The 23,583-nt window shown below is 38.9% G+C and overlaps 1 long non-coding RNA gene across 1 annotated transcript in view; it reads left to right on the top strand.

Moving 5' to 3' along the window:
* The window catches only part of LOC131492783 (uncharacterized), a 31,888-nt gene extending 9,471 nt beyond the window's left edge, over window positions 1-22,417 (top strand). Inside the window, exons 2-3 of the long non-coding RNA XR_009252291.1 lie at window positions 19,060-19,212; window positions 21,472-22,417. This is a non-coding gene — a long non-coding RNA (uncharacterized LOC131492783). The remainder of the gene's footprint in view (window positions 1-19,059; window positions 19,213-21,471) is intronic.
* Window positions 22,418-23,583: the final 1,166 nt, after the last annotated feature.

Here is a 23,583-nt window from a genome sequence, read left to right as displayed (position 1 = left end):
GATACGACAAGGAGACCCAGGTACAGACAAGGAGTAAGTCATTAAGGACAGTGCTCATTCCAGGAATTCTTGATGAAATTAGCATTTTAAAATATTTCCAGTAGAATTAAAATCTAAATCCTCCTGTGAAACATCACTTGGCAATAGGGTCTTCACCCATGGAGGTCAGAGAGCGGTTCTCCAGAAGACAGGAAGAATAGATCACTCTTTTATCTCAAGTCTCTTACGCACACTGCCAAGCCTTCGGTGTCTGTTTTTACTTAAGCTGCATCAGAGCGGTGCCTGAGAGATTTTGGATTAGCCTAACATTGCTGCTTTGACTGTATTAATCATATTAAACCAATAAGTACATGGATTATTCAAATCAGTGTCCTTGAATGAGCTAAAGATCTTTTAACAGGTAACTTCTAAGTGCCAAGAAATTTGACTTAATTAATGCTAATGGCATTGATCTTTAATGAGAATTTTCCTGTAAGAAAGTTAATTGTTATTATGTTTTTTAAAGGTAGAGCTATAGTATGTACTCCAAGCGGTTCTTGCCCGGGGTCAATTTTGCCCCCGGACCCCAGGGATCACCTAACAATGTCCAGGGGCATCTGAGGTTGTCACAACGGAAGGGAAGGGTGCTTCTGGCATCGGACGGGTAGAGGCTAGAGATGCTATCAGACATAATGCACATAACAGTTCAATCTCACACCACAAGGTATGTCCAAAGTATGTGAGTGCCACTGTTGGGAAACCCTGGGGTACAAGTACAAAGATAAATTATCATGCAATTTGAGAGAGAGCACACAAACAGCTAAAGACACTTTGAAATTTTGATTCATGGTCATGAAAAATTCTGAAATAATGCATTTCTTCTGTGCCTAAACTACTTCCTAATAATAAATTAGACTTCTTCTGACGCTGCATTAACTGTTTAAAGCCACTAGGGAGCTATTCAGTATGTTAGTACTTTGGTGTATTAAATACAGCCCTGGGGTATTTAAAACGTTAATGGAACTTTCAAAAGTACCTAATTTACAACTGAGCATTAAGAGAACCAACACATGTGAAAAAGACATAAATGCGCTCAAAAAGAAACACATAAACAAGCTTAAAAGTTCAGAGGACGCAAAGTGATCTGAGTTAGGGGTGTGTGTATGTGTGTTGAAGGGAGGGGGTTCATTAGTTAGGAATGGCCAGACGTGAGTTTTGACCTGGGTTTAAAGAAAAAGAAAACTGTGGGTTAGTTGAGAGAATCTTCTAACAATTCAGGAGCCCTTGTTAATGTGAAACAGAAAGTGGTTAATTGCTAATTCAATTTCCGGAGGGTTTTCAACAAACAGGAGTTGAAGAAAGTGATTAGTATCTACTGAGTGAAAACTATTTAAAATTAATTCATCTTTTGATGAATTTTAAGTGAGTTTTTATGATAATGCTTATAATGTTCTGGGTACCTAGAATATGGTTGATTACTTTATTGAGGTAAATCTGCTAATTAAAAAAAAAAAAAAACTTGTCATATGTCACAAATTGAACACACTAGTCACGAGGGGGGAAAAAGCTGATTCAGATCTATGTTGGTATTCTTCACTGAAAATAATTGACAAGTTTTATAGGTGGTTCCTATAACCATGGGGTTTTAAATACAACGAGGATAGGTGCCATCTTTGCTTTCCACAAAGGTTTCTGGATAAGACAAGAAACAGCTCTGATGGATCCTTTCTCTTCCTTGAATATCCAGCAGAGCACTTTCTGCACAAGGAAAGAGACATAGGAAATGGTATCAGAGAAGTTTGTGAAAACTAGGAGATGCACCATTGATAAAATAATATAGTTAAGAGCAGATTTTTTTTTTTCTTCTCTAAATATGCTTTACACATTAACTTTGGGAGACATGATATTTCAACTTTTGGGAGACCTTGAGGAACGAAAATAATTTCATAACTGAATGATTATTAGGGTAAGTTAAGAATTGTGGAATATCATGTCCTCCTCTGTCAAGGCCCTGCTAATGTTTGGCCTCGTTGGTGACTAGCAACCTAAAGAGAACATAATTAATATTATAGCTATCAACAGACTTATGATAGTTAATCTTACGTGTCAACTTAGTTGGTTATGGCACCTGGGTAGCCTGTTAAACATTAGTCTAGATGCTTCTGTGTGTTTTTAAGTTGAGATTAAAATTGGAATCAGTACACTTTGAGTAAAAAAGATTATTCGCTATAATGTGGATGGGCCTCACCTAACCAGTTGAAGGCCTCAATACAAAAAGACCTTCCCAACAGAAAGAGGAAATTCTAGCAGCAGACTGTTCCAGACTCACTCACTCAAAGTGCAACTCTTCCCTGGCCGGTTCTACCCGGCAGATTTGGACTTGCCCCCATCTCCACAACCATGGGAGTCAATTTTTAAAAACAGATCTTTCTCTCTTGATAGAGAGGGAGATCATATATATCATATCTGTATCTACCCATCTATTTATCTATAAATCTACAGGACATAGTATTCTCTATTCACATACGTGATAGTAATTGTATACATATGAAAGAGTAATTACATACATGTGTGGTGGTAATTATGTATCACGCGTATATCCTATTTGTTTTGTATCTCTGGAGAACCCTCACTAATACAAGATCGCAGATCTAGAATGCAGGGCATGTATATTCTCCATTCTTTCACACACTCCTCCCTTCCACAAATATTTGGTAAATCTTTCCCTGAACCAGATACTGCGGTAGTGTCTGGGGATATGACACTGAGCAAAATCAGACATCCCTGCTCTTACAGGGCTAAAGTGCATATACGAATCTATCTAAAAGTAGACTGTGAGGCAAGAAGAAATACTGGAAATAAGAAGGGATATTTCATAGTTGCTAGAGGTAAACTGGGACGTCTGGAATATATTACAGGCCTAATATGAATATACCAGATGCCAGAGCTTCTAAATACGTAAATGGAACTGATAGAACGAAAAAGGTAGGTAGAGGAATATACAAAAATGGTGAAAATCTTCAACACACCATAACTGGGAGATATAAAATGAGTAAGGATATCGAAGATCTGAGTAATTAACAAGAATCAGAAAATTATAAAAGTTGACCTAATTCTTATATATGTGATTAAAGTTTTCTTTTCATGAGTGCATGGGTGTTTATAAAAATTAACCATAGTGTTGATCATAAATAAAGCCTCAAATTTTTTTTTCAAAACTTGAACTAATTTAGGGTATATTTTCCCAGAAGTTTGAAAGTAAGCTAGAACCAAGTAATTAGAAATTCCATCAACAGCCTGAGCATTAAACAGAACACTAAACAATAAATTTCACATTAATACATAAGCTAAAGGAGAAAAGAAAATGACGATAAGAAAATATTGTTAAATGAGTGGTACAGAATATCTAGAATACAGCTAACTAAAGCAATTCTTAGGGGGAAAATGTATACTTGAAGTACATATTAGATAAGAAAACTAAAATAAATGATCAACTTTCCATTTCAAGATGTTACCACAAAAATTAAAGTAAGCAAATTAAGTAGCAAATTAAAGTAAGTGGAAGAAAATAAATTACAAATAATAGACCTAGAAATAAAAACTTTTTGAATGTATCATAGAAAATTCAAACAAAGAAAAATCTTGCTGGATCTAAATATAGCATCTTTCCCATTAATCCTCAAATCTATCTCCTGGTCAATCTCAGTTTCCAGAGGAACTAACTTGACCATAAAGCCTTTCCTCTCTTTTTGAACTGATGTCATCAGCCAGATGTCAGCTCAGCATAACATCTGTGTGGCATCTCGAATCACCTGCAAATCGGATAGTAGAGAGAGGCAAGACATACGATGAACATCACAAGTGTCCTAAGAAAATGTTATAACTTACTTTGTTTCCGGCTTTCTTACTGGCCTAGGCCTAACCAACAAAATGTTCTCAAGGATCAGTATGACCGACCTTAGATAGCTAGGTGATGTATTATCTTAATTGATTAATTGTTTGTTTTACTTTTCCTGACTGTCTCTCCAAGATAAAACCAGATATTTTAGTAATTGTGTAGACTCTACCTTTGATGGCCAGTAAATGGTTGAGGACAAATTTATTGCCTAAACTATTTTAATGGGTTAATGTATACTGCCATTCGCCCTCTCACACTTGTGCTGGTTTATTTACTATCTGGGCCGTAGTCACGGATAAATTGTAGAATACATAGCTCATTTTGGGAACTCCTAGCCAAGGGAGAAGTTTGTACAAACCAGTGAAACCCAGGGTCTCAGAACCCTTCTAAGAAATGGGCATAGTTTTATCTTGATAAAATGCAAGCAGCTTGGAAGTTTGCATTGCAAATGAGCCAGATGGCCAGATGCAAGGCACAAGTCTGATTTCGAGGTGATGAACACAAGAGGGCATCTGATTTCATAAGAATAGCCCCCTGGGTACAAAATGAGGGGATACAAACACTTTGCTTCTGGTAACTGGTTGCTGCAAATCGTTGTCTGGACTTAACTGGTCTTATCACAGAGGAACCAATCTTTTGGGTAAAGCTAACTCATGCGATCATTTCTATTAAACATACTTATATAAAAAATAAATGTAACTATAAGTCCAGTTAAGACCTGTAGTTCTGCTGGAATTAAAGATATTTATTCTGCTACTAAATACAACAGGAGATGCGATTATTAGTGCAGGGCTACATTGGAGCTTCTACGTCTGGCTATGAAACTCTTATTAGAGGGTCCTGGTACCAGATGACAAATCTCACAGCTGGAAAGATTGGAAATTGCTGTGAATGTTCGGGAAAGAAAAATTGGGGGCTCAAGGTTCAGAAGAAGTAAGATAATTGAGAAAAGGGCAAAAAGACTACATGGTCATTTTAATTGTTTAATTTATTGAACCAACCCAGGGAAAGAGTACAGTAAGCAATCAAAGAAATGACATATGAGAAAGAAAATAAGAAACTATAAGACTGTTGTCTTCATCAAAGGTTTGAATTTGAAGGTCTTAGAAGGAAGTTATCGACACCTGGTAACATACTCTTGATCTGGCGATATTTGGTACAACTCTCAACTTTTAGACTGAAACTATTTTGAGGAATGTGAACACATTTAACACAGATCTAGCCTCAGAGCTAGATTTCCAGTGAGAATGGATATCCGCGTTGTAAGATCTGTGGCACATTTATTCTGGGAAGTATGGGTTCATGGAAAGCATGCTCTGGAGTCGGAGAAATTGCTGAAGTAACAAACATGGCCCTTTCCAATGGCTTCAATCTGCGGCCTTTTCTGTATATCTCATTTCCTGGTTGCATATCATGAAGGAGTATGTCCAGTTGTGTCACTTAAGAGTAGTGGTTTACACCTGTTAGGCAGAAGGCTGTGTATGTGATAATCATTATTTATAATACCTCACAGAATCAGAATAAAACAAGGTTGACTTTGATAAGAAGTCCTTAGATTGTCACTGCTATTAGAAACAAATGCCGATTTACGATACACAGCCCTTAAATTCTTTTCTTCTCATTTTCCTGTTAAAAATTTTAAAAATGTTTCTTTATTTTTGAGCAGGAGAGAGGGAAAGTGAAAGAGAGCATGATCAGGGGAGGGGCAGAGAGTGAGGGAGACACAGAATCCGAAGCAGGCTCCAGGCTCTGAGCCGTCAGCACAGAGCCCGACGTGGGGCTCGAACACACGAACCGCAAGATCGTGACCTGAGCTCAAGTCGGACGCTCAACCGACTGAGCCACCAGTTGCTCCTTTCCTTCCCAGTTTCGCGTGGGAACTGGAACTCATCTTTCCGGAAGTTTGCCTTCGGTATGAATTTCATTCCAAATGATCTAGCCAATAACTTACATGGTTGTTTCACCCTCACATGCCATGTCCATCCCAACCCTCGAATCAGTGGGTGATCTGTGCCTTCACCTCCCACCAGATCGGAGAACCAGTCTTCCATCTCCTTGACTTTTATTTTGTCACCCACCATCCATTCCCGTTTCCAATCTCTCTAACAATTAGCGACCGTGACTGGAAACGTCTGACTCTGACTAACTTAATCCAGGGAAGAATATATTGGCTAGTCATAGCATCAGCAGGTATCAGGACAACATAGTTCTAAAAACTGGTGGAAATAAAAGGTCACCACAAACGCTGCAGAGACCATTGAGAGGGTTAAACGGGTTAAAGAGGCCCTGGCCATTGCTCCAGAATAATGCTCACACACACCGACTAATACCGTCACGGCCACCGCCACGACCTGATGCTGGCCACCACTGCTAATGCCACTGCCACGGCCACAAAACTGCTGGGTATAGAACAAGGGGTTTTCTGACCCTGCATCTCTGTATCACGACATCTAAACTCAAAGTTTAGGATGGGAGCACTGGGGTGGTCAAGCATAGACTTTTCATTTGTGTTCTAGATGCCAGGGATCTGGGACAGTTGGAGACACAATAGACTATCTCACAAATGCCAGGCAAGTTTTAGATCCTGGCAGAAGAAAAAAAAAAAGATGACAAATTTCTACTATGGAAACTATAACATGATTTCCTGCTAGATTAGATGGTAAGAAATCAATTGGTATATAGATACATACATACATACATACATACATACATACAAAGAACAAAGATTTCTCAGGCTTTGAGAGAGGAGCCCTTCCTTTATCTGGCTTAAATCTTTCATGCTTCTTGTCTCTTTTATATGTTTACTATGACATATAGTCCTAACCATAGTGTAAGGTCCATAGGAAAGAGAAAATATCTTCTAAATCTAGTATCCTCTACAACTTTAAACAGAAGATGTTGTACAGAATATGTCCCTGATAAGTAACTATTGATTTATTGATCCTTTATGTCAATATCTCCTTGAGCACTAATTGATTCAAGAGCAAGAAGAAAGGCTGGGATGTCAGAAGTAACCCACAGGTGGGGAGGAAATTATGGCTCTCAAGCCATGGGCAAGTTCAAAGAGGGTGGCATTGAATCCAGTAGGTATTAAAAAAGACTCATGGATTTCTTTCTTTGAAATCCAAGGAAAACATCATTAGAAATCATAACCACTTAAGATTAAGAATTGAATCGACATGTTTCATTTCTTTAAAAGCATACTCAATGGAATTATGATATCTACTAATTATAATACTATATTTAACTATCTTAATAACATGCAGTTTTTTTTCCCTCTTTCCAAAAGCACAAGTAAAGGAAAAATATGCTATTTTATCCCAGGCTAGAACCAGAGTCACCTGCTTTTAGATATGTACAAATTTAACTTGTAAATCTAGACTAAAAAAATCTTGTGGAATATCTCATACTGGCTTATTTCATGGCTTCCATTTGTATGCTTGCCATTTTGTACTATTAAGTATCGGCCAACAAAATTGTACTGACACCAAATGATAAGTTTTACCCACACAAGTAGGGTAAAACGATGGCAAGTTATTTGCATGGCGAGCCTAATTGTACTTTTCAGGCAAATTCTGAGGAGGCAAATTCTTACAGAGAAATACATTGAACTCTTAAAAGCCCAAGAACATTTCTTAATTAAAATGTCATTGCTGAAAAATTCAATTATGCTTTAATGTTTACTCAGCTGGCTATATTGACATACAGAGATGTATTTCAACATGATGGCAATGTTGAATGGTCTACAATTTTTAATATGCAGGAGTTATTAGCGATTATGGAAAATAACCATGAGGCAGATCAGCGAAGGTCTAAGTAACCTAGGTCATGGGTAAAAACTATAAGTGAGAAAATGCAAAGACAAAGAACAAAACAAAACAAAACAAACAAAGCAAAAAGGAAACCTGGAGTCTTTAAATCACTTATCAAAAAGAAAACAAAATAGCTGATAGAAAGGCATATAAATAAGAATGATAATATTTGTACCTGTGAAAATAAATCTGTCCATGCGTACAAAGATGCTTGTAAGGCGAACCTGGGGGGTGACGGTGAGGTGTGCATGAGGAGGGAAGTGCAAAGCTGAAAACAACTGGTAAAACCACAGCTACCTTGTGTCTTCAGGGAGAACGTGGCTGGGTTGCTCACAGGGGAAGCGTGCCATGGACAGTGGACTTGGGGATGGTCTCATGGTCAGTTGTGGTAGAGATGATCTGGACCAGATATTCATGTGCTACTCCTGATCCCTGTACGAGATCAGTGGACAGAGGAGGATCAGTGGACTGGAGGATCAGTGCACAGAGGAGTCTCTAAGGGAAAAGGACATACATTAGCTATCACCAGATAGCATTTTGTTCGCAACTCACAGAAGGGCCTCCTACCCCTGAGAAGCTGAAATGAGCCTACTTAGCCACAAGGCTCTCCTGGCCTCCTTACTGCAAATCGTGGTCCACAGGCAGATTTCAGTGGTCTTTGTCATTGTTCCTTTTACCCAGGCCAACACCTGGACACTGTCCCTTTGGGTCCCTATAAACTCTGAGGTGACGGGCAGATGGCTGCGGGGAGCCCTTTAACTCAGACTCAAAGCAGATGTGGCCCTCTCCACTGATCTTTTCCCATAGACCTTGCCATGCTTCCCACGTGAACTTTCTAGGATTGGAGAGGCCAAATGATCCAGGCCACTGATTCTCCTGTTCGGCTTGCATTGAAATCACCTGGGCAGATTTAAAAACTACAGCTGCCTGGACCCAACCTCCAGAGATTCTGATTTAATTGGCCTGGGTTTATGGCTTGAGTGTTAGTTAAAAGCTCCCCAGGTGATCCTAGTAGATAGCCAAGGGCGAGAACAACTGATTTAGGCCAGGGGTAATCCAAAAGCTGCAAACAATGAGTGCCCCGTAAGAGCACACGCTACCCTGAAAGGTAGGAGACAGGCAAGAAAAAATGATGTAGTAAATGGCAGAAAGCCATGTGAAAGAGCCTTTTTTGATTTCTTTCATTTTTACCACAGAGGTACACTCCCTACCAATTCCAATTGCCTAATCTATTTTATTTTTTCTTTTACTCTGCTTTGAATTGGGGAATCGATGATCGCGCCACAAAGAGATTTCTCTAGATGTAGGAGCCTTTGCTTATTGGCCTTTTTGTTTTCACCCAAAGACACAAACCCAAATTAATTTCCTATCATCATTTTCTTCAACAAAGTTGAGTCTCGGTTAACATAAATGGAAAAGAGGGAAAAACAAAAACAAAAACAAAAACCTATCCCTTGAAAGAGTATCTTAATCACTGTAGGCGGCCAGGATTCCTCCGAAAGAAACTTTTAAACTTTTTGCTAGCATATCCAATAGCAGCTGCCCTTCATGATCAAGCAATAGCTTTGCTCTAAGGAAGCATGATGACAGGAAGGAACTCTGCACATGTTAATATGCTTGGGTGCCTGGAAACAAAATTCAACTCAAACAGGCTAAATAGTATAAAGATATATAAGCTTAGATAAAATGGAAAAATCTAGAAGTCAGGGAGATGTTAGCTGCACTTTGGGCACCGGATGCCACCTCAATTTCCCTGTAGTCCTCTAAGTTCTGGCTTCTTTTCTGTTCTGGCCTTGTCCCCAGCCTAGCTTCCCTTAGGGTGCCCAAGGGCAACAGCAGGTACAGGGTCCCCTCTGATGGTCCTTTTCATCTGCGGCAAGAAGACATCTTCCCTTCTGGCTGTGTGTGCTCTTACAAGAGTCGGGAGAGTCTCTTTTATACTTTCACCCCCTCCCCCAGCACCCAGACCCTAGAATTATTGTCCTCCATTCAACCAATTTGTTGATCCCTGAACCCATCACCGTGGCTGGTAAGAATGGCTGGAGCAAGTCAGGGCTCATTCATGAGTCTGGTAGTAGGGTAGACTTTCTGGAATCATAGGAGTCCCCAGAAGTGGGGAACAAAAATGGAAGAAACAAGAGAGAAAGAGAGAGAGGGAGGAATGAGGCAGACAAATCACAGACACGTACAACGTAAGCTTCGAACAGGGGGCCCGTGGAGAAAGCAGTGCAGCTGGGTTCCGACTTAAATTCTGCCAACTACTTTGGTGCCCTTGGCTGCACAAGTCACTTCCATTGTTGAAATGAAGTGTCGGACAAGGTAAGCAGGTGATCTTATCGCTAAGATCCCGTTCAAACCTAGAATCCCTTACATTTATATCTCCCAAATAACTTGCGTCTTAGCTGCTGTTTTCAGTCCTATTTTTTGAGAGGCATTTAGAGAAATCGATCTGATTTATGGCCTTGGGCAAAATTGTCAAAGGGAATTAAAGAATGTTTCCACTTGTCTTTGGTAACATGGGTACGTCTGGTCCTTCTAGCATCTGCTGATGTTTCTCTTCTACTGACTGCCTCCCTGGGCAACTGATACATTAGAGCAATTGCTCTGACTTGTGTAAGAATGGATTTTCCTATATTTGTCTTAAGACTTCCTAGAATGATTCACTTCGCTACCACAATTCTGTTGCACTCGCAAAATGGTATGTGACACTGCTAAGGTAAATTTATTGAGGCTTTCCATTTTAATTAGTTTTTTTTTCTCATATTTTCCCTGAAAAGTTAATCCCCTTTTAATGAAATTGTAAAATATAAGCAAATCTTACATGACACGTTTATCACCTGCTCGTTTGAGATCAAAAGTCTCCCTGTACTGCCTTCTAAAATTATACCAAATTTTAAGTGCATATTAAAATGGTAATTTCTATCTCAAATCAATGGTTGGACTTTAATTTATTTGAGCAAAATAAAACAATGCAGATAATGGGTTAGCGCTGCATTTCAACATGTCTTATAGTACTAGGATATCATTTCGGTGATTTTATCAGTATTTGAAGTTTGGTAGGAAGCAGATTCTTAACTTGAAGACTTAATAGGTTTAAACTTTCCATCAGAAAGGAATCTGCCAAATAGCTTCCCCATAATGAAAAAGGGAGACGGTCTCATATCTCTTCCAAGTTTTATGATGTAAAATAGTACCTGCTGTTACATTTTGATGATTGTAAAAATCCAATGCATGTGTGAGTTTGCCAGGTTAATAGGGTTATTACTTCTGCTCAGTGATAAAGAAAATATTTGTACTCTAATCTCTCTTCCAATTTTCCAACCATATCTCTTACCTCTAAGACCTGAATGGCATTTTTGGATCCATGAATGGGTATAATCATATCCTCTATTTAGTTGGGGTGCCCCAGTTCATATTGTTTCAGCTTTTGTCTTTGTTTATGATCAAAGTATAGTCTCACTTTGTAGCGTTATGCTGACAATTTACAACCAGCTCATAAATGCCTCTTGTCTTGTGATTTATGGTGAACGCCCTGCTTGCTGTCCCTGACCTCTTTCTCCTGGGTCCCCATTCATTGCTCATCTCAGGCAACCAGTCGAAATTAATTAGCTCAGGTACCTGTTGATAAAGGAAAACCAGCATTTAAGCAATGTCTACATCACCTCCAGGCTCTTGAGGCCAGAGCGTCAGAGTGGAATATCACTCCTTGTAATAGTTTGACCTGAGAACTGCTTAGAATATAACTGAACTTTGTTGACAATTCTAGGTAACACTCACCAGAGGAAAAATAAAAGGCAAAACAAGTTTTGGTAATGAAATTAATTGAGAAAAAGCCAGTCTCACTGTCAAAAGAGAGGAACCTTGAGAAGAAAGGCAGCTTCTAAAGGTCAATACTCAGCGTGTGTAATCTTTACCATCTGTGTGCAGGCTGGTAAGATTCGGAGACTGTCATACGCAGTCTTTTTTTCTGAAAATAACAGACAAGGAAAAACGGGGTTGCCCAACAGGGAGCCTGGATGTACTTAGCTGGATAGAAAATGAAAACACTATATGGTATAAACTTAGGATGACCTTTAATTTTCCTTCCCCTTGACCTACATGGGTCCTCGGATAGTTTCAGAAAAATAGTGCCATGGCGAATTGAAATAATTCCATCACCAATGAAACGTAATGTTATATTTACAAGGTGTAACATTAGGCAGTTCGATTCAGTGTAAGCACTCACCATCGTCTGACTGTATTCTGAAGGCCAACAAGACCTTCTCCGTTTTTTTCTAATAGGAAATTAAAAAAAAAAAAGAAGGAGAAAATGGACTTGATATCACTTTGCCTAAATGTTTGACAATTGTATTGAAAATCTAGAATGTCGTGATTCTACATGTAGTAATACAAATTTCTCCTGTTAGAACACATTTAGAGGTTTGATGTTCTATAGATTTTTGAGATTTGTACTAAATATATGAATGCTTTCTTACTAAAACTGATGATATCATAAACTCTAATCTCTATGACTCTGTAGTGTTTTTACACAAATTAGGAAGTTATGAAAAAGAAAAAAAACATATTTACCTAGATGTATGTATAGTATTTATATATGTTTACATATATATTTATATATGTGGATGTAAATATTACATAAGAATTACATATATATTTGTTAGATTATCATACATAAACTTTATGCAATTTTATTGAAATTTTGTGTATTTTGATTAATTAAGGCATAAAATGATTTCCCACCATTATAAATAAAGTCAAATGTTTTTAATATTGTTCTTAGAATATCAATTTCCATCTTTTTCTAAAAAGCCAATCCTTTAGAGATTTTGAGCTCTCATTCTAACTTCTTCTGTGATTCCACATCCATCTATATATCATCCCATTCGAAGGGTTCATTTTTTATGCATATTACTCCATTTGTCCTCACCACATTCAGGAAGCTCGTGAATGCCATATGATTTTAAAGATCCATGATGCCCACGTGCTGTCATTTAATAGAACACAGTCCTTGTATCCTTAGTGCTATTTTCACGATGGGGGCGGCAGGTCTTACAAAGTATGCTGATATCTAAACTTCATAGACAAGGTCGCAGGCTAACTGATTTGTTTTGCTCTTCTGTGGATTCCTTGCTTTGTTCTAGAAACACGAAATAGGAGGCTAGCCTCTGCAACATTTGTCACTGCTCCCACAGCCTCCCAGGAAAGTAGGACCTATAAAATCTTAGGTGTAACACGCAATAGCACTCTCCAAATGCCAGTTAATAAGACGTCCACCTCTTTAGAGGAAAGAGATATTTTATTTGTATTCATTGGGGTGACCTAACCATTCACTGGTATGCTTGATGATACCTCTCCTGTGTGATGTCATAGTGTGAACACGTGAAAAGGAGGTATGCAGAATGAATTGTCTCCTCTCTCCACATATTTAAAACACAGCACCCTTTATTTTTCCCTTTCTCCAGCCTCCCTTTTGGTTTCCTCCTCTTCCCCTTCCTCTCCTTTCTCCTTCTCTGCCTCTTCCTTGCTCTCTCCACCAATGACTCCCCTAGTGAGCCATTCACTTTTACATTCTGGAGGCAATTTTGTTGGTTAAAGCTCCCGGGAGATTACACAAGTGGGTTAGGTTTATTTTCTTGCTGTTGCTTCGACGTCGTGAGTTACGTATTGTTCTCCTCAACTGGTTATGCTGATCTAAAGACCTTTTCTTTTGGAAGAATGTATTGTTTGATAACTAATCATTATGAGTAAATAATCTCAATTCACGAAACTATAAGCACAGAATGAAAATCTGGTTCTAGGAAAAAAGAAACAGAGACAAAAGCTGTTTACACATAGGCTGCTAAATAAATGTCTCTTTCTCTTAGTTTTAGGGAAAGGGATCTCACCATTAACAAAAGATACTGCTCTGAGCCCATTATGTTGAATATTATATGTCACTGTCAATCACTTTGCAATCCACAGGGCAATAATTCTCCATAATAACTGCCAACTCTAGTCAATATATTTGCATCATTTTACTTTAGAGGCTTATGAAATGCAAATGAAAATTCTAATAATAATGCTTCTTATTTAATTAGTTCTGCCTGATGGATATTCTCTTTCTTTAGCAAAGCTTTAAAAATAAGAATTCCAGTTCCAAGCCTGATATGGCCACTTGCCCATTCTTTGTTTGTGCTGCTGGCCCATTCATTGCTTTGAAGTTGCTGACCAAGGAGACAGGAGTCGTGACACGAGAAATGAGACCCTTTTTTGAAAAAGGGGTCACAACATGGTCCGCCGTATTATTTTAAACCCAGAGAAAATACCATACCCGCATCCTGTTTTTAATTAATTAAGGGAAAAAAAAATCTTCGAGAAAGGGATACTGTGCGTCCTTCAGAAGTCACTGTGAATGTCCTGCCCTGTTACTGTACTTGATGTGTGTGCATGTGTATCCAGCATCCTTCATTTTGGGAAAATACTGCTCTTCCTCACTCCATAGTAATTCTGCTTACACATGTGGTGGTTAATACTCCATTACCCTGAGCACAGTTAGGGAGAGAGGCTGTACAGCTCCTTGTTATATTTACAAGGTGTAACATTAGGCTCCTTGCTTATGGAGCCTGGAATCTGCCCTGCCCTGCCCTACCCTTACTCACCGGATGTCTACATTCTTTCAAAAAGCTTTGGCCCCGTGGAGCATGACCTCTGGTCAAGATTACCAAGGAGGCATGGAAGTTGGAGCATGCTACAGGAACATAGGTGTTTTGGGTCCCAAATGTTTATTTATTTATTTATTTATTTATTTATTTATTTATTTATTTTTGAGAGACAGAGCGAGTGCACGAGTGGGAGAGGGGCAGAGGAAGAAGGCGAGAGAGAATTGTAAGCAGGTTGCACGTTCACGGTGTGGGGCTTGATCCCAAGAACCGTGAAATCATGACCTGAGCCGAAATCGAGAGTTATACAATGAAACGACTGGGTCACCCAGATGCCCCAGGTTTAAACCATGAGGATGATGTGCTTACCAACAGTTGGGAATGATATGTCACATACATATGGCATGAAAAACCTTTTATAAGACATTCCAACCTATCGCTGTCACTGACGCAGCATCGTCCTAAACTGATTTCTTTCTTTTTTCTGTTTCTCTTATAACCCATTTATAGTGACCAATTTCACATGAACCGAAAAATACATTTTGTAAAGAAGTGAAGTTGCTCTGTTGGAGCAACCTAGAAGTCTCCTCTCCCCTCGTTCTCTCTCTGTCTTTTCCGCTAGATCTCCTCATTTTCCAGTCTCTTCTGCTCTACATGAGTCTCAAGATCATTCTATGAAAACATAAGCGTCTTCAGAATAAAGGCTTAAAGTTACAAGATGAAGACATTGAATTATTGGATCTCTTCAGGCTCAAACATTCCACATAATATATACCTATAGTGACCATTTCATTAATAAAAATATATAGAAATGGGTGGATGGGTGGTAGAAAGGACGGATTGCTGAAGGCAGTTAAGTATTGATGAAGAAAAGAATGGGTGTAGATCATTCTGCAGTTCTGAGTAGAGTTGATGGTAATGCTAAACTTCAGGGGAGCACTGAAATGCCAACAGCATTATAACAGATTCCCTAAAGAGAAGAAGTTAGTTTCAGAAAATTGTAAAAGTAACAGACACGGAGTCAGGAATACATCTCATCTACTTACCAACTTTGCTGGGGGAGGGATGGGTCTGGCACAACCCATTTCTTCCTTGACTCAGTATTATATAGATACAGTCATTTCTGAAAATAAGGGTGGACCCATTTGGGGCATTAAGAAACTGCCACCCACACCCATATGTGCTAATTTGTTTCCTGCCAAAACACGTCTTTTAAATCGTGTAGGCTGTGCTAGGGGAGAAATCAGGCAGCATGTTCGATGGGATGCAGAGGAATATTCATGAACTCATGGGTCTGTGACTTCCCACAGGAAGTTTTGGTTTCTGCTTTCAAATTAACCTGTCCAGGCGCTGCTCACAGGCTTACAGATTATGGAGATCAATCCAAAATACCTGCAGTAACTGCCTTTGTAATTAAGATCCTGAATTCCTATTAGAAAATTCTTAAATTGGTAGCAGAACAATAGGCAGAAAATACATGTCACAGTGCTTGAAACATTTATTGGGCACAAGGGTCTACGTGGGTTGGTTGTTCCAGTGTCAAAGAGGGACAAACAAAACAAAAACAAAACTTGTAGATCACACTTAAACCCTCAGGGTAAATATGAACAAAGAATAGACTCTATTTTTCTAAGCCATCTGGGTGTAAACCTTCCCCGCCCCCCCCCCCCCCCCGCCATTTGCCAGAAACCATAGTGTTTATAGGCTTGTTTTACTGGAAATCTGCTGCTTCTCACAATGTTTCCTGCACAACTGTCTTAGTAAAACTACATCTGGAAATGACAAGCACACAGTTGTAAATCTGGAAGTCAGGGTGTTGTTGTAATAGCTTGCAGCTACAATATGGCCGTCTCGCTGAATGCCAAAGAGAGTTACAAAGACAGAGGCCAGCTGTAGCTACTGAAATGGATGCTATTTTTCTGAGGGCATAAAATGGATTTTAAGAGGGTTGTAATGTCGCTTGCCAAGCTATCAAATGAACCAGGGTAGCGTTGAACTTATTGTCTCTTGGACGCATCAATCATTTCAGAGACCTGGACAACCAGATTGGATTGAGCAAGCATGATCTGTTGGATGGTAACAAAACAGGTAGAGAGCCATTGAACTGTAGCTTTCTAGAGTTCGACTGGGTCTGAGAGCCCATCTAAATCAGATGCCTCCCGGGATAACGAACCTCCCTTCTGAAGAGGTACAAGATGTCATCCTGAAGTATAAGCTTGAACAGCTCAGCAGTTCTTGGTCCTGGATGACTGGTGTAATCCATAGAGGTTCCTAACAAAGCATCCTCTGAGGTAAGCCTGAAGCTTACTGCAAGAGTGTTTCTTTCAGTTTATATTAACCTGGGGAATCAAAGATTTGTCACTCTGGGAGGTTCCTCAAATCCCATTCTGACATAAAAGCCACCAGAAAGAATGGCAGTAATTAGTTAAGTAAACCTATTTAGTAACCAACAATAATTTAAAAATTCAGGCAAATCCTTACATGTTTCTTATTTATGTAATAATCACGTATTGGTTAAGTGAGACAATGGGCTTTCATTGTTACACTGATGTATCTTAGTTTTATCTTTTGAAATGGTTTACACTTTCAGTAGTATCTCTAAGCTTGTTTTTTAAGAGGTATAGAGTTGATATCCACAATGGAATATTACTCAGCCATCAAAAAGAGTGAAATCTTGCCATTTGCAATGATGTGGCTGGAGCTAGAGTGTATTATGCTAAGCAAAACAAGTCAGTCAGAGAAAGACAAACACCAGATGATTTTACTCATGTGGAATTTAAGAGATGAAACAGATGAACATAGGGCCGGGGGATAAAAAGAGAGGGAGACAAACCATAAGAGACTCTTACTGATAATGAACAAACTGAGGGTTGATGGAGGGAGGTGGGTGAGTGGAGGGCAGGCTAGATAGGTGATGGGATTAAGGAGGGCACTTGTGGTGGGCACTGGGTGTTATATGTAAGTGATGAATCATTAAACTCTACTCCTGAAGCCAATGCCGAACTGTACGCTAACTAGCTAAAATTTAAATAATGAAAATATATAGCGGCACTTTGTTGGCTCAGTTGGTTAAGCATCTGACTCTTGATATTGGCTCAGGTTCTGACCTCACGGGTCCTGAGATGGAGCCACGAATATGGGCTCTGCACTGCCAATGTGGAACATGCTTAGGATTCTATCTCTGCCCCTCCCTCACTTGCTTGCTCTCTCTCTCTCTCTTTCAAAAATGAAACATAAACTTTGAAAAGATATATATATATATTAATATATATATCTTAAATATATAAATATATATAATAAAAACTAAATAAATAAATAAGAGGTGTATATTTGAAATAACTACAGTGTTTTGCCTTTTATTTACCTCTACTCTGTTTCTAACGTGTTTCTTATTTCCTTCCTTTCTACCCAGAAGAAGAGAAGAACCATTTCTCCTTGGAAGGCTAAACTCCCTTCCCCTAGTTCCTCCATTCCACTTCCTCTGTTCCACCTCATTCTACTTCCAAAGGGACTTCTGTCTTCCATGACTGGGGTTTTTTTTTTTTTTTTTTTCCTTTTTCATTGTTAATGTTTAGGTTTCATTTCTAGGCCTTTTCTCCTTGCTTTTTACCATGCCCAAATCTCTCCCATGTGAAGGTGAAGGTGGTCAAAGGCACAAAGTTCCAGTTATAAGAAATGTAAGTTCTGGGGATGTGATATACGGCATGATGAGTGGAGTTAATAATACTGTGCTGTATATATGAAAGTTGCTAAGAGAGTCCATAAGAAAACTTCTCATCACACACACAAAAAAACAAATTTGTAGCTATATGAGGTGATTAAAGTTCACCAAACTTGTAATTGTTATGCATATGTATGTATCAAATCCTTACATTATATAACCCAAAGTTACACAATTTTATATGTCAATTACACCTCCAAAAAAACCTGGGGGAAAAATGAATTTTAAAATGAACTATACCTCCTAGTAAATCTGCCAGAATCAGAATAAAACATTTTTTTTTTTTTTTCAAATAAGTGCTCTTATAAGATCCATGAGGGTGGGAACAGTGTCCGTGGTTCATTAGTATTTCCTGTATCTAAAACAATGCCCAGACACAGGACATGCTCACTAAATATTTGTCCAACAAATAAATGAAAACATTAAGTGAATAAATAGATAATAAATGCATGTAGATGAGCTGCCTCAACTCCCTCACAATTTATTGGCTATTTTTATTTTCCCCGTGCCAGATTTCTCAAAAATCACCCTCAACTTCTAGATGACAAGTCATGATTCCTATGGCGTTTTTTTTTTCCTATCCCAACAGAGAGCAGAATGGAAAGGTTTCAGTAGAAGTTTGTAGTTGGAGAATACTTTTCTAAGTGACCCCAATAGTTGCCCCTCTCCTCCTGCCATTCTCTGTTTGCCAGATTGTGGCCCCTGCACAACCCATGTCCGAATTCTATAATTATATTGATTTTCAGCCTCAACTTTGGTCCCTTGGGTCTACTGAAGCTGAATTACAACGCTGGGCCCTCCAGAATATCTATTAAAATACAAAAAGTCCTCAGATGATTTTGATTTACATCTGGGTTTGGGGACCACTGAACTGCCTGATACGACAGACATGTGGAGGCGGATACATTTAAGGACAAAAAAATGAGGGAGGAAAACTTATCCATTCAATGGCTGCAGCACCTGAGTCATTCATCGCGACCCACAAAATGATCTCAGCCCTCTCCCTCCCAGTGTAACAACAGTCCTGCGTGAGTTCAGCTACCTTCAGAAGATTATTATCGACCCACGTCTTACCTTCACCATACACTGATGCCTCATTCTGTAGGAGACGGCTCTAGCAAGTAGTGCTTTCCGAGTATGGATTTCCAGAAGAGTTTCCTCAAGGTAAGTGCAACACGGTCCAGACCCGAGTTGCACGATTAACCAAGATTTCAGTACTTTGATTTCATTCAAACTTCTACACAATTTTGCTTTTCTTTCATCTTTATCTTTACTCTGTATCTTTACGACTAATATTTGGGTGAGGATATTACACGTGTCAGCCACAAGCCTACAGTTGCTCCTAAAAATTTAGGGTGAAGGGATCGCTCCAAATAGTTGATACAGGACATGGTTCATTTGCAAAGCACAAGCATATGATTGGGACTCGTTTGTTGCTATCCCCCAGTTTAATGACATTTCTACATAGTTACACATGTGGAGTAAGAAGAAAGAGAAAAAGAAATAAAAACCGATTAGCAACCAATGATACTCTCATTAATATCTGTTTTGTTGATGTACCTGCAATTTTACTCTGTGAGACTCTTGAGAAACAAAAGGTCTGCACATTCATAGGTTCTAGTCCTGCCCCGCCGCCCAGTCACATTCCTCTGGGGCATTCAGTACTGACAGTTCTCCTGAGTGGTTTTGCTATGGCATATCTCCTCTGTATGAGGAGAGGAAATACCGCCCTCAGAAATGGGTAAAGCTAATGCCTTCAGAAGGACACCTTGGTCAAGACCCCACAGCTTTCTTATCTGGCCCTTAAGTTAGAAAAAGGAACACCCAAAGTTTTTAATAGTAATGATACTCACCGGGTCTTATTTGGGACTCTTTATTCTTTAATTTGCTCTGTTTTGTTTTGTTTTGTTTTGTTTTGTTTTGTTTCTTTCCAAACCAGTATTCTTTGAGAGCCTCCTCTTTGCTATCTGGCATGAGATATCAGAAAATAGGATTACAGAGTCATAGACGTTATTAGACAGCTGGGTATGCTATAACCTTGACATTTCTAATATGCGATTCAGTCTGAAATACATATGCGTTGTTTGCACTCTAGTGATTCCCGAAATTTGGGTGTCGTTACCTATCTTGACCTCCCTCTTACACTTGGGAAAAGCTGTATCCTCATTACTATCTTTACCTCTCCTTCCCTGTATTCTTTTGCTAGTTTGTTAATGTTGCACTTCCTAAATATATTTGGAAAAATATGGAAAAGTCTAATGAAAATAATAACTCATAATATAACACTACTCATAATAGCATCGCCCAGAGGCTGTTGACATTTTAATACTTCTTGCCAGTCCTTTGCCTTCTCTTTGCCTTTTGAGAATTGAAATTATAATGTATATTTTTTCTATGTTGCTTTCTTTTCCTCAGCATTTTATTATAGGTATTTTGCATTTAATTAAAAACTCTTGATAAATATCACTTTAATGGCTGCTACTCTACTAAATGACAATAGCATAATTTATTCAAACATTTTCCTAATTGGGAGACATTTATACTATTTTCAAGGATGCGGATTGCATATATTTGAAAGATGAACATAGAAAAATACGTGTGTATATGTTTTTTAACTAGTTCATTTTCGTAGAATGGAATCACTAATGTATTATCAGTAGATCGGAGAGTAAAAGCATTTTTTATGACTCCGGATACCTAAGACTCTCACCCATTTTCAAAACGGATTTTTTTATTCTACCTAGCTCCCGATTATTGTGACTATGTGTAATCAATATTTATTTATGAGAATTGTTAACTAAAGGTAATGCAATGTAATTGAATAGGAATTTAAAAGGAGAGAAGTAATTTTCTAGAAGTGACTACTTTGAGGAGTGACCTTTATCCTTGATTAAATCATACATGAGTTTTAATTCGACTTTTCTGACCATAGGGAACAGGCCAGCCTTTTTAGTTTTGCTATAAAAACAATCTTCAGGATCCTGCTTGCCTACTTTCTCTTTCCCTTTGTAAATGAGTTTAGAGGGGGCTCTTCCCTTGTTCTGATGCAAACATCTATGTGGTCTGAACAAAGAGAAACATTCTTCTTTCTTCCTTCCCTCCTATTTGGTTCACTTTGATCTGTAACACAAGACAAGTTGTCCCTCATTTCTAAATATTCTTGTGCATTCATTCACTCCTACCCTGTCCTTCAGATTCCATTTTTGGCTGCCTTTATTAATTCTCCCAGCTGATTCACACAGACATTTCAGGCTGATACTTGTTGGTTCAGGTTAATAGCCTTATCCAAACTGCGGCTTGAGGATTATATGCTCAGAAGGTCGTCAAATGTCATCGTTCCACAATCTTACAGTAAAATTCCTTTAGACTGTGTTAACGCGTTGTTCCCAGTCTGACATAGTTTCCTATCTTTTCTCTTCTCAGCAAGCAGAACTTAGTTCTCTAGCTGACACCCTAGCCTGGTGATCCTCCCTGGAGGCACAGCCGCCGAAACTCAAGAACAACACTAACCTTCCGTAGGGGGACTTCCGTTAAGAACAGCCTGTCAAACAACCAACAGGAAGTTGGGTAACCGTGGCTGCTCTTTAATTTTTGAGTTTTGTGCATCTCTGTGTGAGTGGCGGATGGCAATAAGACGGGTGGCGCCTAAGAAACTATGCCTTTTATCTTCAAGTTGAGGAAATTATCACTTTACTGACGTCATTCTGCATCTAGCAACCTTTCTGAAGTGAGTTAGGACTTTAATTGCAAGGGTCACCGGTGTTCTGCAGGAGGACTTCACCAGTCTTGCCCGTAAATGACAGAGCACTGGTATGTAAAGCATTTGGTTTTTCACAAATGCTTTTACTTGGGTTGGAAGCCGTGATCTATGTTTCAGGTCACAGGCAAGAACACGCTTTCCCCTATCTGTTTCCAAGCGATCAATCATTTATTTCCCAGGGGAATTGTAGTTCTTGGGCATGTGGCCTGTTTTCCATTGGCTTCTATTATCATTTGCTAATTAGATTACAACCTAGTATTTACCTTACTCTGTGGTTTCGAGACCTTTCCCTGCAGTGTTTTTCTGTTAGCTTTACAAATGCTGCAAATCATGCTTTCTCTCGGCTTATTGTGTGAAACCAAGAAGAGTGGGGAACTTTACAGTCGCATCTTTTTTTTTTTTTTTTTTTTTAAGTTGGGGAAAGAGGTAAAAATGTTAAAATTAATCTTACTTTATGTTTAGACATGACTCAACTTTAAAGATATGCAGTGAGGGCATTCCAGAGATTTTGTCATCCAGGGAATACTTCAGGTTTAAAACATAACTGTTAGCTTAAATTGACAGCCTGCTTAAGCTTAATAAAAACTTCTTCTTTAACATGGAATAGTATCATGTCTCACAGTGATGATTAATTTTATTTATTAATTTGCCAGAGTGTGGTGTCCTGTTCCCTGGTCAAACACCAGCCTAGATATTGCTGTGAAGGTATTTTTTAGATGTGATTAATATTTATTTTTTTAATGCTTAATTATTTTGGGGGGGTAGGTGAAAGGGCAGAAAGAGAGAGAGGGAGAGAGAGTGGGGGAGAGAGAATCCCAAGCAGGCTCCATGCTGAGCACAGAGCCCAACACGGGGATTGATCTCACAACCATGAAATCATGACCTGAACTGAAATCAAGATTCAAAAACTTAAATGACTGAGCCAAGCAGGCGCCCAGTGTAATTAATATTTAAAGCAGTAGGTTTTGAGTAAAGCAGATTACTCACCATAAGGTGGGTGGGCTTTGTCTAATCAGCTGGAGGCCTCAGAAGACTGGGTCTCTTACAAAAATCCTGCCTCCAGATTTCAACATAGAAACTTCACATGAGTTTCCAGCCTTTGTACTCAAGAACACAAGAACACAACTTCAACTCTTCCTGAATTTCCAGACTGCCCTGCAGATTTTAGACTTGTAAGTCCCCCACCCCTGGTCACATAAGCCAATTTCTCAAAATGAATCTCTGTCTCTATATATGTATACGTGCTATCGGTTCTGTTTCTCTGCCCCTTTTCTCTCTTTTTTCTAATTTTCCCCCGAAGATCCTATTTCTCAAGGAACTTTCTTCTAAAATACTTTATGAATCCAAAGCCAATACACTTCAGTTTTTATTCTGACTCCCAAGGGATAGCTAACTTTATTTTTTGTACATTACAAGTTCTTGGTACATTTCAGGACAGTAGGCATCACAGAAAACAAAAGATAGCCCAGATGCTAAATGCAAGAACAATTTTGCTATGGCTCAGGGGAGACATTTATTATAAAGGGATCATTGGCTGTAAACTGTCTCAGACATTTTTACACAGTGGATAGAACCTTGTTTACCCCAAAGCTTGCATATTAGATAACAGTTTTAAGTTGGCTACAGAGGTTTCTGTGGGATTGGGGGAACAGCATGGGGCATGAAAGACGATCTCCTGTGAGCTTTCCTCTCACTTCTGAGAAAACACCTCGCTGGGTGCATCTCTGCTCATGCTGCTTGCATGAGTTTTCCAGGATATCCCGGCTATCACAAGT

The sequence above is a fragment of the Neofelis nebulosa genome, chromosome 2 (genome assembly GCF_028018385.1).
Source record: "Neofelis nebulosa isolate mNeoNeb1 chromosome 2, mNeoNeb1.pri, whole genome shotgun sequence".
NCBI classification, from domain to species: Eukaryota; Metazoa; Chordata; class Mammalia; order Carnivora; family Felidae; genus Neofelis; species Neofelis nebulosa.
Note: the sequence above shows the minus strand (reverse complement) of the source record. Positions and strands in the feature narration are given on the sequence as shown.